The following is a 15,073-nucleotide window of genomic DNA, read 5'->3' as shown; positions in this document are numbered from 1 at the left end:
AAAATTAAAAAAAAAAAAAAACACCTGAAAACTCAAAGGTATAAAGATCCTTACATCGAAGTGGGCCAAAAAAACCACATATTAGAAGAAAATACCTGTTTATCATATTCAGCACTGAAGAAATTGCAAAAGACTCAGATGCTCTGTGTCAAGAATCAGGGACAAAGATTTTATATGTGTTTTAGGAATAAAAAAATTCAGTACTGGATGAGAAATTTCTGACTGTCAATTTTTGTTTGAGTATTTACCACGTAAAGTGATGATGCTGATTTTCAAATAATCACATATCCCTACAAACATAAGGGAACAATTAAATACCACATATTTATGACTTGTCTGCAAAATTCATGCATTTACTTCATAAAATCATAAAAATTATTTGTCACATTATTGATAAATTGAAATAATTTCCGAACTGCAGTAATCTTGCTGAGTAGTTTTGAAGAATATATATTTAATAAATTGCCTAAATCATACTAATTCAATATTTAAAATGTTATTTTTCAGTAGTGTCATAATTCCACCAAGGTTTGATAAAATATGCATTATATTTCCACAATAAATCTCAAGCCAACATTTTAAATGTATGTTTTTCATGTATGCTGTAATTTATTTCTAAGAATAGCATAACGTCTGACATTAAATGAACAGTTACACGAATGTTAGATACCATAATGTCAAACTTTCATCTTGCTTCTGAAACACAACAATTGACATTTATGATGGTTAATAATCTATGAAAAACAATATAAAATTTTATAACATGTTATTACTAGGTACAGTAGAGTATTTGATAATTTCATATAAAAAGAAAATGGCTTTTGAATGTAACATCAAACATTTCTCTGCTAGGTCAGAAAAATACTTTTTCTAATATAATTAGTGCTATACTACAATGAATAAACTATAAATTGCAATCTTTATCATTTTTATTAGCATTACAGATTATGCCACATTGATAGAAATTTTAGTAATAAGCATATGTGGAGTATAAAATTTGAATTCAATTTCTTTTTTTTTAATTTAAAATATCTGTTTCAAGTTATATGTTATGACCACAGACGAAATGGTTAGTGTGCAAGCTGGGACAAGAATATCAGATGATCAATGGGCTGAACTCAGTGAAATTTAGAAAACACACTTAACTCTGAAGTAGACAGACAGACAGACAGACAGACAGACAGAAGGTTTTAAAGTACACCACAGTCTGATTGTCATCAGAATCAAAATCACATTTCCTTTCTCTGATAGTGCTATTTTTTTGCTTTGTGGAATTTGTACCAAATTTCTTTTGGCTCCATTGAATTTCCACTGCAATTAATAACATCAGAACAACCATATATCCATTCTAAAGTTTCTGTAGTGTGAAGTTATCTGTATTACCAAGGTCATTGAATACAAAAACATAATCTTGTGGCTTGCTGTCTCTCAAGAGAGCAAGTATGGGGATGATTTTGATCAGCAGTCACTCACAAAGGAATGGTGCCTTCTCCACATTCAGCTTCAAAAACTTGGTTTCGAGATGGCTTTGGCCAGAATTGCCAAATGTCTGTCTAGTATTTTACACCTGAGTGTGGTGTCTCTGTAGAAATGGTAAACATCTCATTCTCCTTGACTTCTTGAAAGAAGTCTCTATCCCTGCTAATATCTCTGTACTCCAAATGCCTTTGGAAAGACATTTCTGTTTCTACTACTGAGCCTTCCTGAACACTGCCAGTTTATCTTCTTTGAGAAGCTCCAGTTGATCTTCACTCATCTGACCTAGTTTCTAAATTTCAGAGTCCAAGTGATTTTCCACTAGCTTAACAACCTGAAGGAACTGATTCTCTATGACTTCTGCAAACATTTAGGTGGATCCATCTTTCACTTTTCTTGCCTTTTGAAAATTCTTTTTATTAGACATTTTTTTATTTACATTTCCAGACACCCCCCAGAGCTCCCAGGGACAAAACCACCAACCAAAGATTAGGAGGAATCCATGGCTCCAGCTGCATATGTAACAGAGAATGGCCTTATCTGGTATCAAAGGGAGCAGAGGCCCTTGGTCCTGTGAAGGTTGGATGCCCCAGTGTAGTGGAATGTTAGGCCACTGAAGCAGGAGTGGGTGGTCGGTTAGGGGAGCACAGTTATAGAAGCAGGGGGAGGGATTGCAATAGGTGGTTTCAGCAGGGGAAACTGGGAAGGGGGATAACATTTGAAATGTAAATAAATAAAATAAACAATAAAAATTTTTAAAAAGAAAAAAATTGTCCATATGATATATAGGTATTCATCTATAAATTATCACCTCAATGGAAAGAACATCACTTTTTAAAAGTCCTCTATATGAGTGTACCCAGTGTAACTTGGGCCATATTGACATCTCCAAGAAACTAATTGATCCTGATTAGTAGATCTGGTCAGATGTTCAGTGCCACCATGGTAAATGAACATAACTCCAACCAGTTTTTTAGTTTGTATCTGAACAAATGACAAAAATTATAAGTTTCTTAGATTGGAGACAGTCAGACAGGAAGTTTACTTTCATATCAAATCTTGCCAATGAATTTGTTTGTTTTGTAGCCAAGACTATCTGCAAACTTATGTGCTCACACTGACTTTAATTTCTTTGTCCATCAGCATAACTCTCAAGTTCTGAAGTTCAGGTGCATGGTACACCAAGTTGATATCAGGATACTTACCATTTTTTAATTTTTTAAATTTTTTGATATTATAATATAATTAAAATATTTTTGTTTCTGTTTCCTCCCTCCAAATCCTCTCACATACCTCTCCATGCTCTTTTTTAAATTTGTGGCATTTTTTTCTTAACTGCTATTTCATGCTTGCATACATTCTTAACTATAGTCTGCTCAGTCTTTATAAAGATATAATGTTACTTGAAAGTTTATTTTAATATTGAATCCAAATTGTGCCTGAAGACCTTAAAATACCTAATGAAACATTTCTGATTTATTTGCAATGCCTTCTCTGATTTTTTTCTCCAGTATACTTTCTGTTTTTCATAAACTGTTCTTGGAGGTTTAGTTAATCTTGAACATTATTGTGAATAATTCTGTCTTGTACTACTATATGTCATATGAAATTTACCTAACCATATATAATAAAAGAACTTATATTGTCTCTCTGAAGACATAGTTATTTACTTTTTTTTTTTTGAGAAAGGTTTCCTTTACCTTGGACTTGATAGTCTGAATTCACTAGAGAGTTCAAGATGGTCTCAAACCCCACAACTTCTTCCTTATGCCTCCAGAGTGTTGAAATAATAGATGTGCACTCTCTGCACTCCCACTCCAACTTATTAAGTTACTGCTTGAATTTGCTTTAAATTCTTTTGCAGTTTTTGAATATTATTTTTGAATTGAAAATTATTCTTTTTATTTAATGAAGCAGTTGGGGAATTTTTATGTAGACATTTAAGATAAATATACAGTAGGTAAGGGCATAACCAAAATATACTCATAGTTAATTCTGCAAAAATATATTGTTTTTACTTGCTATGATAATGCATTGAGTATGAGTTATCTTTCATGTTATGTTGGACTTGGTAAATCAGTATAAATAATGGTTTTGCAAAATGAGTGCAGCACAATGGAAACTTCAGATGCAGAATAGGAATCAGTGTGAAAACTTTGAAAGTATATAATAAAAAACTTTAAAAATTTGATTGAATAGACAGAGAGCTAATTTTACATCACTTATTTCTACAGATGTCATTCCTTCAATAGCAGCTTGAACGTCCTATGATAATTTATTCTTTGCTTCATTTTGTTTATATGAACACATGGAAAACTTTTGTAAATACAGGGAAACAGATGTCAAGTTTATGTAGACAGAATCTCAAATAAGGTTGGAATAATTTTATAAGAGCTACATACAAGCAATTCAAAGTAGTAAAGAATCTTATTTATTAAATTATGCTTTCTCAAAAAAAAGATCATCCCTAGATGATCATGTTGCTCCCTCACCCCCAGATAATGAAGGTAATAATTTAGTGAGCTAATACATTTTGTCCACTATTTTTTCTTTATTTTTCAATTTTTACTATTTTATTTATTTACAGTCATTTTTCCACACCCTATTTTGGTCCACCTCCTGCCACAGTTCTTTATCTCATTGCTCCTCCCCCTAGTCTCTGAGAGGGTGGTCCCAACCAGGCCTCCAATTCCCTGGGGCTTCAAGTCTCTCAAGAATTATGCTTATCTTCTACAACTAAGGCTTTACCAAGCAGACCTCTGCTACATTTGTGCCAGGGGCCTCTGACTGACCCCTGTATGGTACTGGTTGGAGGTTCAGTCTTCTGAGAGCTCCCTGGGGTCTGGGTAAGTTGAGACTACTGGTATTCCTATAGGGCCTCTTTCCCCTTTAGCTTCTTCAATCCTTCGCCTAATTCAACCATACAAGTCCCCAACTTCAGTTCAGCAGTTGAGCGTATCTGCTTCTGTCTCAGCCAGCTTCTGTGAGGGCCTCTCAAGGAACAGCCATGCCAGGCTCCTCTCTATAACCATACCATAGCATCAGTAATAGTGTCAAGCCTTGGTACCTCCCATGAGATGAATCCTAAGTTGTGCCAGTCACTGTCCCTCAGTCTCTTCTCCATTTTTCTCCCTGTAGTTATTTTAGACAGGAAACATTCTGGGTTAGAAATTTTGAATGTGGGTTAGTGACACTATCCTTTCACTTGAGATCCTATCTATCAACTAGAGGTGAATTCTTCAAGTTCTCTCTCCCTATTGTTGGGCATTTTGGCTAGAGAGACCACTATTGAGTCCTTAGAGTCTCTCACCTCCTGGGTCTCTGGTATTTTCTAGATGGTTCCCCCACCTTCCCAGCATCTGACGTTGCTTACTTCCATTTATTTTCTTGGCCCTCTGGGTTTATCTATCTTGTTGATTTTCTCAGAAAACTAGCTCCTGGTTTTGTTGATTCTTTGTATAGTTCTTTTTGTTTCAAATTGGTTGATTTCATCCTTGAAGTGATTATTTCCTGCAGTCTACTCTTCTTGAGTGTACTTGCTTCTTTTTGTTCTAGAGCTTTCAGGTTTGCTGTTAAGCTTCTAGTGCATGATCTCTCCAATTTCTTTTTTGAGACACTTAGAGCTATGAGTTTTCCTCTTAGCACTGCTTTCATCGTGTCCCATAAGTTTTGGTATAATATGCTTTCATTTTCATTAAATTCTAAAAAGTCATTAATCTATTTCATTTTAGGCATTGTGTAGAGTACTGTTTAGCTTCCATGTGTATGCAGGGTTTCTATTATTTTTTGTAGTTATTGAAGACTAGCCTTGGTCCATGGTGATCTGTTATGATGCATGGGATAATTTCAGTCTTCTTGTATCTGCTGACATCTGTTTTATGACCAAATATATGGTCAGTTTTGGAGAAGGTAACATGAGGTGCTGAGAAGAAGGTAGTCTTTCGTTTTAGGATGGAATGCTCTATAAATATCTGTTAAATCCATTTGGTTCATAACCTCTAAGTTTCACTGTGTCTCTGTTTATTTCCTGTTTCCATGATCTGTCCATTGATGAGAGTGGGGTGTTGAAATCTCTCACTATTATTGTGTGGGGTGCTATGTGTGTTTTGAGTTTTAGTAAAGTTTCTTTTATGAATGTGGGTGCCCTTGAATGTGGGGCATAGATGTTCAGAATTGAGAGTCATTTTGGTAGATTTTTCCTTTGATGAGTATGAAGTGTCCTTCCTTATCTTTTTTGATAACTTTTGGTTGAAAGTTGATTTTATTCAATATTAGAATGGCTACTCCAGCTTGTTTCTTGGAACCATTTGCTTGGAATGTTTTTTCCATCCTTTTACTATGAGGAAGTGTCTGTTCACTGAGGTGTGTTTCCTACATGCAGCAAATTGCTTGGTCCTGTTTACATATCTAGTCTGTTAGTCTCTGTCTTTAATGGGGAATTGAGGCTACTGATGTTGAGATATTGAATAAATTAATAATATTAATATGTTAATTCTTTTTTTTTTTTTTTGGTTTTTCAAGACAGGGTTTCTCTGTGTAGTTCTGGCTGTCCTGGAACTCACTTGGTAGACCAGGCTGGCCTCGAACTCAGAAATCCGCCTGCCTCTGCCTCCCAAGTGCTGGGATTAAAGGCGTGCGCCACCACCGCCCGGCTTTTTTTTTTTTTTTAACATTCCTTTTTGTTATTGTTATTGTTATTAGAAGTGGAGTTATATTGATGTGGCTATCTTCTTTTGGGTTTGTTGAAAGATGATTACTTTCTTGATTTTACTATGGTGTAGTTTTCCTCATTGTACTGGAGTTTTCCATCTATTGTCCTTTGTAGTTCTGGATTTGTGGAAAGATACTGTGTAAATTTGATTTTGTCATTGAATATCTTGGTTTCTCCATATATGGAGAGTTTTTCTGGGTATTGTATTTTGGGTTGGCATTTGTGTTCTCTTCAGTTCTGTATGACATCTGCCTAGGAACTTCTGGCTTTTATAGTCTCAGGTGAGAAATCTGATGTAATTATGATAGGTCTGCTTTTACATACTACTTGACATTTTTACCATTACTGCTTTTAATATTCTTTCTTTGTTTTTGTGCATTTGGTGATTTGATTATTATGTGATAGAAAAAATTTACTTTCTGATCCAGTCTATTTGGAGTTCTGTAGACTTCTTGTATTTTTATAGGCATCTCTCTCTTTAGGTTAGGGAAGTTTTCTTCTATAATTTTGTTGAAGATATTTACTGGACCTTTAAGTTGGTAATCTTCTCTCTCATCTATACCTATTATCCTTAAGTTTCATCTTCTCATTGTATCCTAGAATTCATCGATTTTTTTGTATTAGGAGCTTTTTGCATTTTCTTCATCTGTTGTATCAATATTTTCTATGATATCTTCGGCACCTGAGATTCTCCTCTATCTGTTGTATTCTGTTGGTGATGCTTTTGTCTATCACTCCTGATCTCTTTCCTAGGTTTTCTATCTCCTGGGTTGTCTCCCTTTGTGATTTATTTATTGTTTCTATTTCCATTTTCAGATCCTGAATGTTGAGCTTCCTTTGGGCATTGTGGGACTGGATTCGGAACCAAAACCCAAGTTCTGCTTTGGGTACTGGCTCAGACCAGAAGGAACCCATGCCACTGGCTGTGCGGGGTTTCCTGCATCCCTAAATCTTGGTGGTCCCAGTTACTCCTGGTGTTGGGGCAAACAATGTGACCTCCTCACCTATGATCTTGTGAGTGTTAGAACACATGGGGGTGGACCTTCCTCTGGGTGTTGTGGGACTCAGTGCAGAGCTAGCACCCATGGTATGCTCAAGGCACTGGCTCAGACTGGAAGGAACCTGGGCCACTGGCAAGGTGCGTTCCTGGATCCCTGGTGTCCCAGTTACTCCTGTTGTTGGGGCAGATGTTGTGGTCTCCTCACCTATGATCTTTTGATCCTGGGTGTGTTACAGCACCTGAGAGTCAAGCTCCCCTGGGTATTGTGGGACTGGGTGAAGAGCTACCACCCAAGGTCTGCTCAGGCCATGTTTATTTCTTGTTCTGTTTTGTTAAATACCTTCACTTGGTTGATTGTCTTCTCCTGTATTTCATTAAGGGATTTATTTGTTTCCTCTTTAAATCCTTCTACCTGTTTGTGTTTTTATATATTTCTTTAAGGGAGTTCTTTATAACCTCCTTAAAGGCCTCTATTATCTTCTTAAGATTTTAAGTCATTTTCTTGCTTTTCAGGCATGTTTGGGTTTCCAGAGCTTGATGCAGTGGTAGAAAGGAGTTCTCATGGTGCATGATTGCTTTGTTTTTTGTTGCTTATCAACCTGCACTTGTTTCTTTTGGCTACCTTTTTACCTCTGTTGTTTACTGCCCCAAGAGTCTCTGACTAGAGCTGGCATTCTTGATTGCAGGTAGAAGTGGTATCCTTAGGTGCAGGCAGTTCTGTTTCTTGTTAGGGTGGGCCTCTTGTATCTCTGTTTAGAGCAGGTCTCCTGTGTCACTGGTTCTGTGGAATTCCTTTGATTTAGAGATGCTATGTGCCTGGTTACTTTGGGCCTCCTGAGAGGCAGACAGGGTATATGGTGTAGGAGGGTATCAGGCCCATTAATCTGGCCCTGGTAGAAAAGCAGACCAGAATGAGGGTAGCACTTGGCAGGGAGGTTGGTCCTTGCATCAGATGGGCTCTATGTCTTTGGTTATTGTGGACCTCCTAGGAGGCAAGCAAGCTGTATGGCTTGGTATCTGGACACTGACTTGGCCCTGGTAGGAATCAGGCCAGAAGAAAGACAGAGCTTGGGAGGTGGCATTGGGAGAGGTGGGTCCTGTGTCAGCTGGGACCCATGGTTATCCCAGCTGACATGAATATCTGGTTGAGAGTCTCATCTGTGTCTCAGATTTCTGTGGACCTCCTGAGAGGCATGCAAGCTGTAGTGTGGGTGGCTATCTGGCCACTGGTCTAGCCCAGATAAGAAGCTAGCCAGAATATTATGTCCACTATTCACAAAGATTTACATAGTAAAATCATGCTATAGAATTTTTATAAATTATATTTTTCTGTATGGTTTTTCTCAATTTTTGTTAATGCTTACCACTAATGTTACTATGCTCTGATCATGGAATATTTTTTCTCTAGTACAGAGTAATTTTTTCTTATATTTTAATATATTAGGGTTTCAATATGGGATTTTTTTCTATTAGTTAATTTATTCATTCATTTTGCATCCTGATCACTGACCCTCTCCTAGTTTTTCCCTCAAATTGTTAATCCTTCTATCCCCTCATTTTCTTTTCCTCTGAGAGTGTATGCCCCTGGGTATTATCCAACTCTAGCATATCAAGTATCTGTAAGACTAGGCACATCCTCTTCCACAGAAGCCAGACAAGACAACCGAGTTAGGGGAATTGAGTCCACAGACATGGAACAATTTTAGAGAGATCATGAGAGCTCCAGTTCCAGTCGTTTGGGGACATATATGAAGACCTATCTGTACACCTGCTAAATAGGTGAAGGGTTCTGTGTACAGCCACTGTATGCTCTTTTATTGGTAGTTCAGTCTCTGAGTGCCCTCAAGGGTCCAAGTTAGTTGACACTCTTGGTCTTCCTGTGGAGTTCTCATCACTGTTGGGGCTCTCAAACTTTTTCCCCAACTTCTGCAAGATTCTCTAAACTTTCCTCAACATTTGGCTGTGCATTTCCACAGCTGTCAGGTGGAATCTCATAAAAGACAGCCATGCTAGGCTTATGTTTGAAAGCATAACCCAGTATCATCAGTAGTGTCAGAGATTCGTGCTTGACCATGGTCTCAAGTTGGACCAATCACTGTTTGGCCACTCCTTCAAGCTCTGGTCCATATTTGTTCCTAAATTTCTTGTAAACATGACAATTTGTGGGACAAAAATGTGCATGCATTTATACCATTATCCCTTCTCTGGGCATCCTGGAGAAGCTGGCCACTTCAGGTTCCATATTACCACTGCTATTAGTCTCAGCTAAAATCACCCCTTAGACCCCTGGGAGTTTGACCCCATATGGGGTCTCTGGCACTTCCTTGTGAAGTCCCCTACCCCTCCACTTATGCCAGAGGTACATTTCCATTCTTTCTTCTGGCTCTCTCTCCTGTCTCTCCCCACAGCTAATCCTTTAACCACACCCCCATCCCCTCACCATCCCTTGCCTATCTAGTTTCTCACTCCATCTGCCTCCTATGACTATTGCATTCCCCCTTCTAAGTGAGATTTAAGTATCCTCCCTTTGTCCTTCCCTATTCTTTAGCTTCTTTGGGTTTGTGGAATGTAACTTGAGTATCCTCTACTTTATGACTAATATCTACAAGTAAGTGAATACATACCATGCATTTCTTTTGAACCTCACTCAGGATAATATTTTCTAGTTCCTTACATTGCCTGCCAAATACATGATATCCTGGTTTTTAATATGTAAATGATATTCCATTGTGTAAAAGAACCACATTTTCTGTATCCATTCTTTGGTTGAGGGGTATCTGGGTTGTTTTCAGTTTCTGATTATTACAAATAAGCCTGCTATGAACATAATGGAGCACATGAACTTGTGTTATGGTGGAGCATCTTTTGAGTATATGTCCAGGAACAATATACTTGAGTCTTTGGGTAGAACTATTTCCAATTTTCTGAAAAACCTTCAGATTGAATTCCAGCATGGTTGTACAAGTTAGCACCCATCAACATTGGAGGAATGTTTTCTTTGCCCCACATCCTCACCATAATATGATTTCCCTTCAGTTTTTGATCTTAGCCATCCTAATGAGTATAAGGTTGAATCACAGAGGTGTTTTGATTTGCCTTTCCCTGATGATAAGGACGTTGAACACTCCTTTTAGTGTTTATCAGCTATTTGAGATTTTTTTTTTTTTTTTTTTTTTGCTATTTGAGATTCTTATGTTGAGAATGCTGCTTAGCCTACTACCAAATTTTGGTTTATTTGTTTGTTGGTGTCTAACTTCGTGAGTTCTTTATATTTTTGATATTCATCATCTATTTGATGTAGGGTTAGTGAAGATCATGTCTCAATTTGCAGGCTGCCATTTTATTCTATTGATATGGACCTTTACCATACAGAAGCTTTTCAGTTTTCTGGGGTCCTATTTATCCATATTTGATCTTAGAGCCTGAACCTTTGGTGTTCTGTTCAGGAAACTGTCTTCTGTACCAATGCATTAAAGGCTGTTTTTCACTTTCTCTTCAATGAGATTTAGTGCATTTGATTTCATGTTGAGGACTTTGAAACACTTGAACTTTGGATTTGTTTAGGTTAATAAGTATGGATCTATTTGCATTCTTCTATGTGGAGGCATTCAGTTAGACCAGCACCATTTGTTGTAGATGCTTTCTTTGTTCCATTTTATGATTTTGGCTTTTCAACAACGTTCAGGTGTCTTTAGGTGTAGGGATTTATTTTTGAGCCCTCTATTTGAGTCCATTGACCAACCTGCCTGTATCGATACAAATATCATGCAGTTTTCACCAGTATTGCTCTGTATATAGCTTGAGATCAGGTAGGTGATACTCCCAGAAGTTTTTTTATTGTACACAATTATTTTAGCTATCATGGATTACTTCTTTTCATATGATATTAATAATTGCTCGTTCAAGGTCTATGAATTTTTTTTGGAATTTTGATGGGAACGTTGAATCTGTTCATTGATTTTTATAAAATAGTCATTTTTACTATGTTAATTCTACTAATCTAAGAGATGGGAGATCTTTCTATTTTCAGATTTCTTCTTTAATTTCTTTTTACATAGATTTGAGGTTCTTGTCATACAGGTCTTTTACTTTATTGGTTAGAAATACACCAAGGTATTTTATATTATTTGTGCCTATTGTGAAGGGTGTTGTGCCCTTTGTTCCTATCTTAGTCCATTTATAACTTGTATAAAGGAGGACTACTGATTTTTTTTCAGATAATTTTGTACCCAGCCACTTTTCTGAGGGTGTTTATCAACTGTAGGTGTTCTCTGGTTGAGTTTTTGGGGTTGCTTATGTATAATATGTTATTTGTGAATAGCAATACTTTGAAATCTTTTTTTTTAAAGTGTATCAACTTGATCTCCTTTAATTGTTTTATTGCTCTAGTTAGAAATTCGATTTGTACATTGTAAACATAGGGAGAGAGTGGACAGCCATACCTTGTCCATGATTTTAGTGGATTTCAATTGTCTCTCCATTTAATCTGATATTGGTTATTGGCTTGCTGTTTATTGCTTTTCTTATATTTAGGTATGTGCCGTATGTCACAGATATCTCTAAGACTTTTAACATGAAGGGGTAATGGATTTTGTCAAAGGATTGTCAGAATCTAGTGATAAGATTGAGTGAATTTTTATACTGTTTTTTATATATTATTATGTTTATGGATTTTCACATATTGAACCATCCATACATCCTTAGGATATTACATATTTGATCACGGTGAATGATGTTTTTGATTTACTTTTTAATTCAGTTTCTGGGTATTTTATTGAGCATTTTTGCAAACAATTTTTATTAGAGAAATTGGGCTGAGATTCTCTTTGTTGAGTCTTTTTTTTTTAAGTTGGCAGAACTTAATGACTATCTATTTCTTTAGTGGTTATGGGGCTGTTTAGATAGCTTACCTGATCTTTATATAACTTTAGTAAGAAGTATCTGTCTAGAAATATCATTTGCATCTGTTATCCATGACATTACATTTTCCAAGTATGTGAAGTACAGACTTTCAAAGTAAGACTTATTAATTTTTTGAATATCCTCAGTGCCTGTTGTTATGCTTCCCTTTCATTTTTGGTTTTGTTGATTTTATTACTATTTCTCTGTTTTCTAGTTAGCTTGAATAAGGGTTTGTCCATCTTTTTGATTTTATCAAAGCACCAGCTCTTGATTTTGATGATTCTTTGTATCACTCTATTTGTTTATAATTGATTGATTTCAGCCCTGAGTTTGACTATTTCCTGATGTCCATTCATTTTGAGATTGTTCAATTCTTTTTGTTTATGAGCTTTTATGTATGCTGTTAAGTTGCTAATATGAGATCTCTCCAACTTCTTTAAGAAGACACTTACTGCTATGGCCTTTTTTCTTAGCACTGTTTTCATTGTGATCCATAAGTTTAAGTTTGCAGTGCCTCCATCTTCACTGAATTTAAAAAGTTATTTATTTCTATCTTTATTTTCTCTTTGACCCAGGAGTGATTAATTATAGAGTTGATCAGTCTCCATGAAGTTGTAGGCTTTCTCTTGTTTCTGTCCTTGTTGAAGTTCATCTTTAATCAATAGTGATTTGATAAGATGCAAAATGTTATTTGAATCTTCTTTTATCTGTTGAGTCTTGCTTTGTGACTGTGTATATGGACAATTTTAGAGAAGATTCTATTAGATACTGAAAAGAAGATACATTCTTTTGTGTTTGAGTGAAAGGTTCTGTAGACATTTGTTAAGTATATTTGGCTAACATCACCTGTTACTTTCATTATTTCTCTGTTTTGATGATGTCCATTGGTGAGAGTAGGATGTTGGAATCCACCACTATTAATCTGTGGGATTGTATGTTTGATGTAGGTTTTAGTGATGTTTCTTTTATGAATGTGGATGCCCTTGTATTTGTGGTATAGGTGTTCATAATTGAGATGTCATCTTAGTGGATTTTTCCTTTATTGAGTATGAACTCTCCTACTCTTATTTTGCTTATTTTTGGTATAAATCGATTTTATTAGATCTTAGAATCACGTCTACATCTTGTTTCCTGGGTCTATTTGTTTGGTAAATCTTTTTTCAGTCCTTTACTCTGAGATAGTATTTGTCTTTGTTGCTGAAGTATATTTCTTGTATGCTACAGAAAGATGGGTCATGTTTTTTACATCTACTCTGTTATCCAGTGTCTTTTTATTGGTGAATTCAGTACATTGATGCTGAGAGATGTTAATGACCAATGACTGTTAATTCTTGTCATTTTGATATTGGTGCTGTTGGTGTGTATGTGTGTGGGGGGGAGGGGGGTATATGGGTGGGGCGGCCCCGGCCTGCCTGGTGGCAACCTGTGGACGAGAAACAGCTGGGACCCATGGGGGTGGGTAGCGATGGAGTTCCAGGGCTTCCTGCTGGAAGGTTCCCACATACGCGAGAAGGTCTAGGGTTCCAGAGGCTGGAAGCTTGGTGGCAACAGGCACAGATGACATGTGGAGTCCGTGGAAGAAATTTATTGTCCATGGCAGGATAGTTGGATCTAGATGTGTGTGCGTTCCCCCCACCGCCACCAAATGCCAGGAGGAGTTCCCTTATATAAGGAGTAGGAAAGAGGAGGGACTGGGAAGGTTAAATGGAGATTAGACCGGAGACCCTGTTTCAGGTCCCTGAGTTCTGGGGGCGTGGCTGAACACCTGCAGTCTCGGGGTCCCAGGCCCATGCCAACCCATGAACCAAGATGCCCTTCCACAGCCCAACATGTGTGTCTTTTTCTCTTTTTTTTTTGGTTATGCTCTTAGATAACTAATTTATTGTGTTTTCTTGGTTGTACTTAAGTTCCTTGAGTTGAAGTTTCCCTTCAAATATTTACTGTAAGACTGGATTTGTAATGTAATACCTTTTTTTCTCCAAATATGGTGATGGAAATTTTTACTATGTGTATTCTGGGCTTGCATCTTTGATCTCTTATGGTCCTTGAGACATCTATCTAGGCCCTTTTGTCTTTAGAGTCTTGGTTGAGAAGTGATATGTAATTCTGATAGGTCTGCTTTATATGTTACTTCATCTTTTTCCCTTGCAATTCTAATATTCATTCTTTGTTCTGTAGATTTGGTGTGTTAATTATTATATGGCAGAAGGACTTTATTTTCTGGTTCATTTTATTTGTTATTCTGTAAGCTTCTTATCTCTTTCTCTAGGTTTAGAAGTTTTCTTTTTTAATTTTGTTGAAGATAATTTCTGGCACTTTAAGCTGGGAATGTTCTTCTATTCCTATTATTCTTAGGTTTGGTCGTTCATAGGATCCCAAATTTGCTGTATGTTTTATGTTAATTTTTTTTAGTTTTGGCATTTTCTTTGACTTACGTATCAGTTTCTTTTATTGTATCTTCTACACATGAGAGTCTCTCTTATATCTCTTGTATTCTGTTTGTGATGTTTGGATCTGTAGTTCCAGTTCTCTTACCTAAGTTTTCCACCTCAAGGTTTGCTTCAATTTATGTTTTCTTTATTGAGTCTATTTGCAATTTCAGGTCTTCAACAGTTTTATTTACTTCACCTGTCAGACTGTATTTTCCTGCATTTATTGGATTTATTTATTTCATCTTTAAAACAACCTATCATCTTCATAAGATGAAATTCAATGTCTTAGCCTTACTCTCATGTTTGTTACATTATGCAGGGCTTGCTGCAGTAGGATACCTGGTTTCTACCAATGCCATATTTCACTGGCTTTTTCGGATTATGTTTTGGAGCTTGCCTTTATCCACCTAGTTGGATGGTCTTTTGATCTCTAATAGTAGCAGGCCTCTGGGACTATAGTTAGATCTGGTAGTCCTATTTGTCTCAGTTGCCAGTAATCCTCCTGGGAGGCTGTCAGAGATATGGCCCAGGAAGTGGAGTGTGAATCTGTGA

The 15,073-nt window shown here is 36.6% G+C and overlaps 1 pseudogene; it reads right to left on the bottom strand.

Annotated features, from left to right (window-relative positions):
• Nucleotides 1-1,141: 1,141 nt before the first annotated feature.
• LOC114626063 overlaps nt 1,142-15,073 on the bottom strand; it is a 70,535-nt pseudogene continuing 56,603 nt past the window's right edge.

This window comes from Grammomys surdaster, unplaced genomic scaffold (assembly GCF_004785775.1).
Source record: "Grammomys surdaster isolate TR1022 unplaced genomic scaffold, NIH_TR_1.0 61, whole genome shotgun sequence".
In the NCBI taxonomy this organism is placed as follows: domain Eukaryota; kingdom Metazoa; phylum Chordata; class Mammalia; order Rodentia; family Muridae; genus Grammomys; species Grammomys surdaster.
Note: the sequence above shows the minus strand (reverse complement) of the source record. Positions and strands in the feature narration are given on the sequence as shown.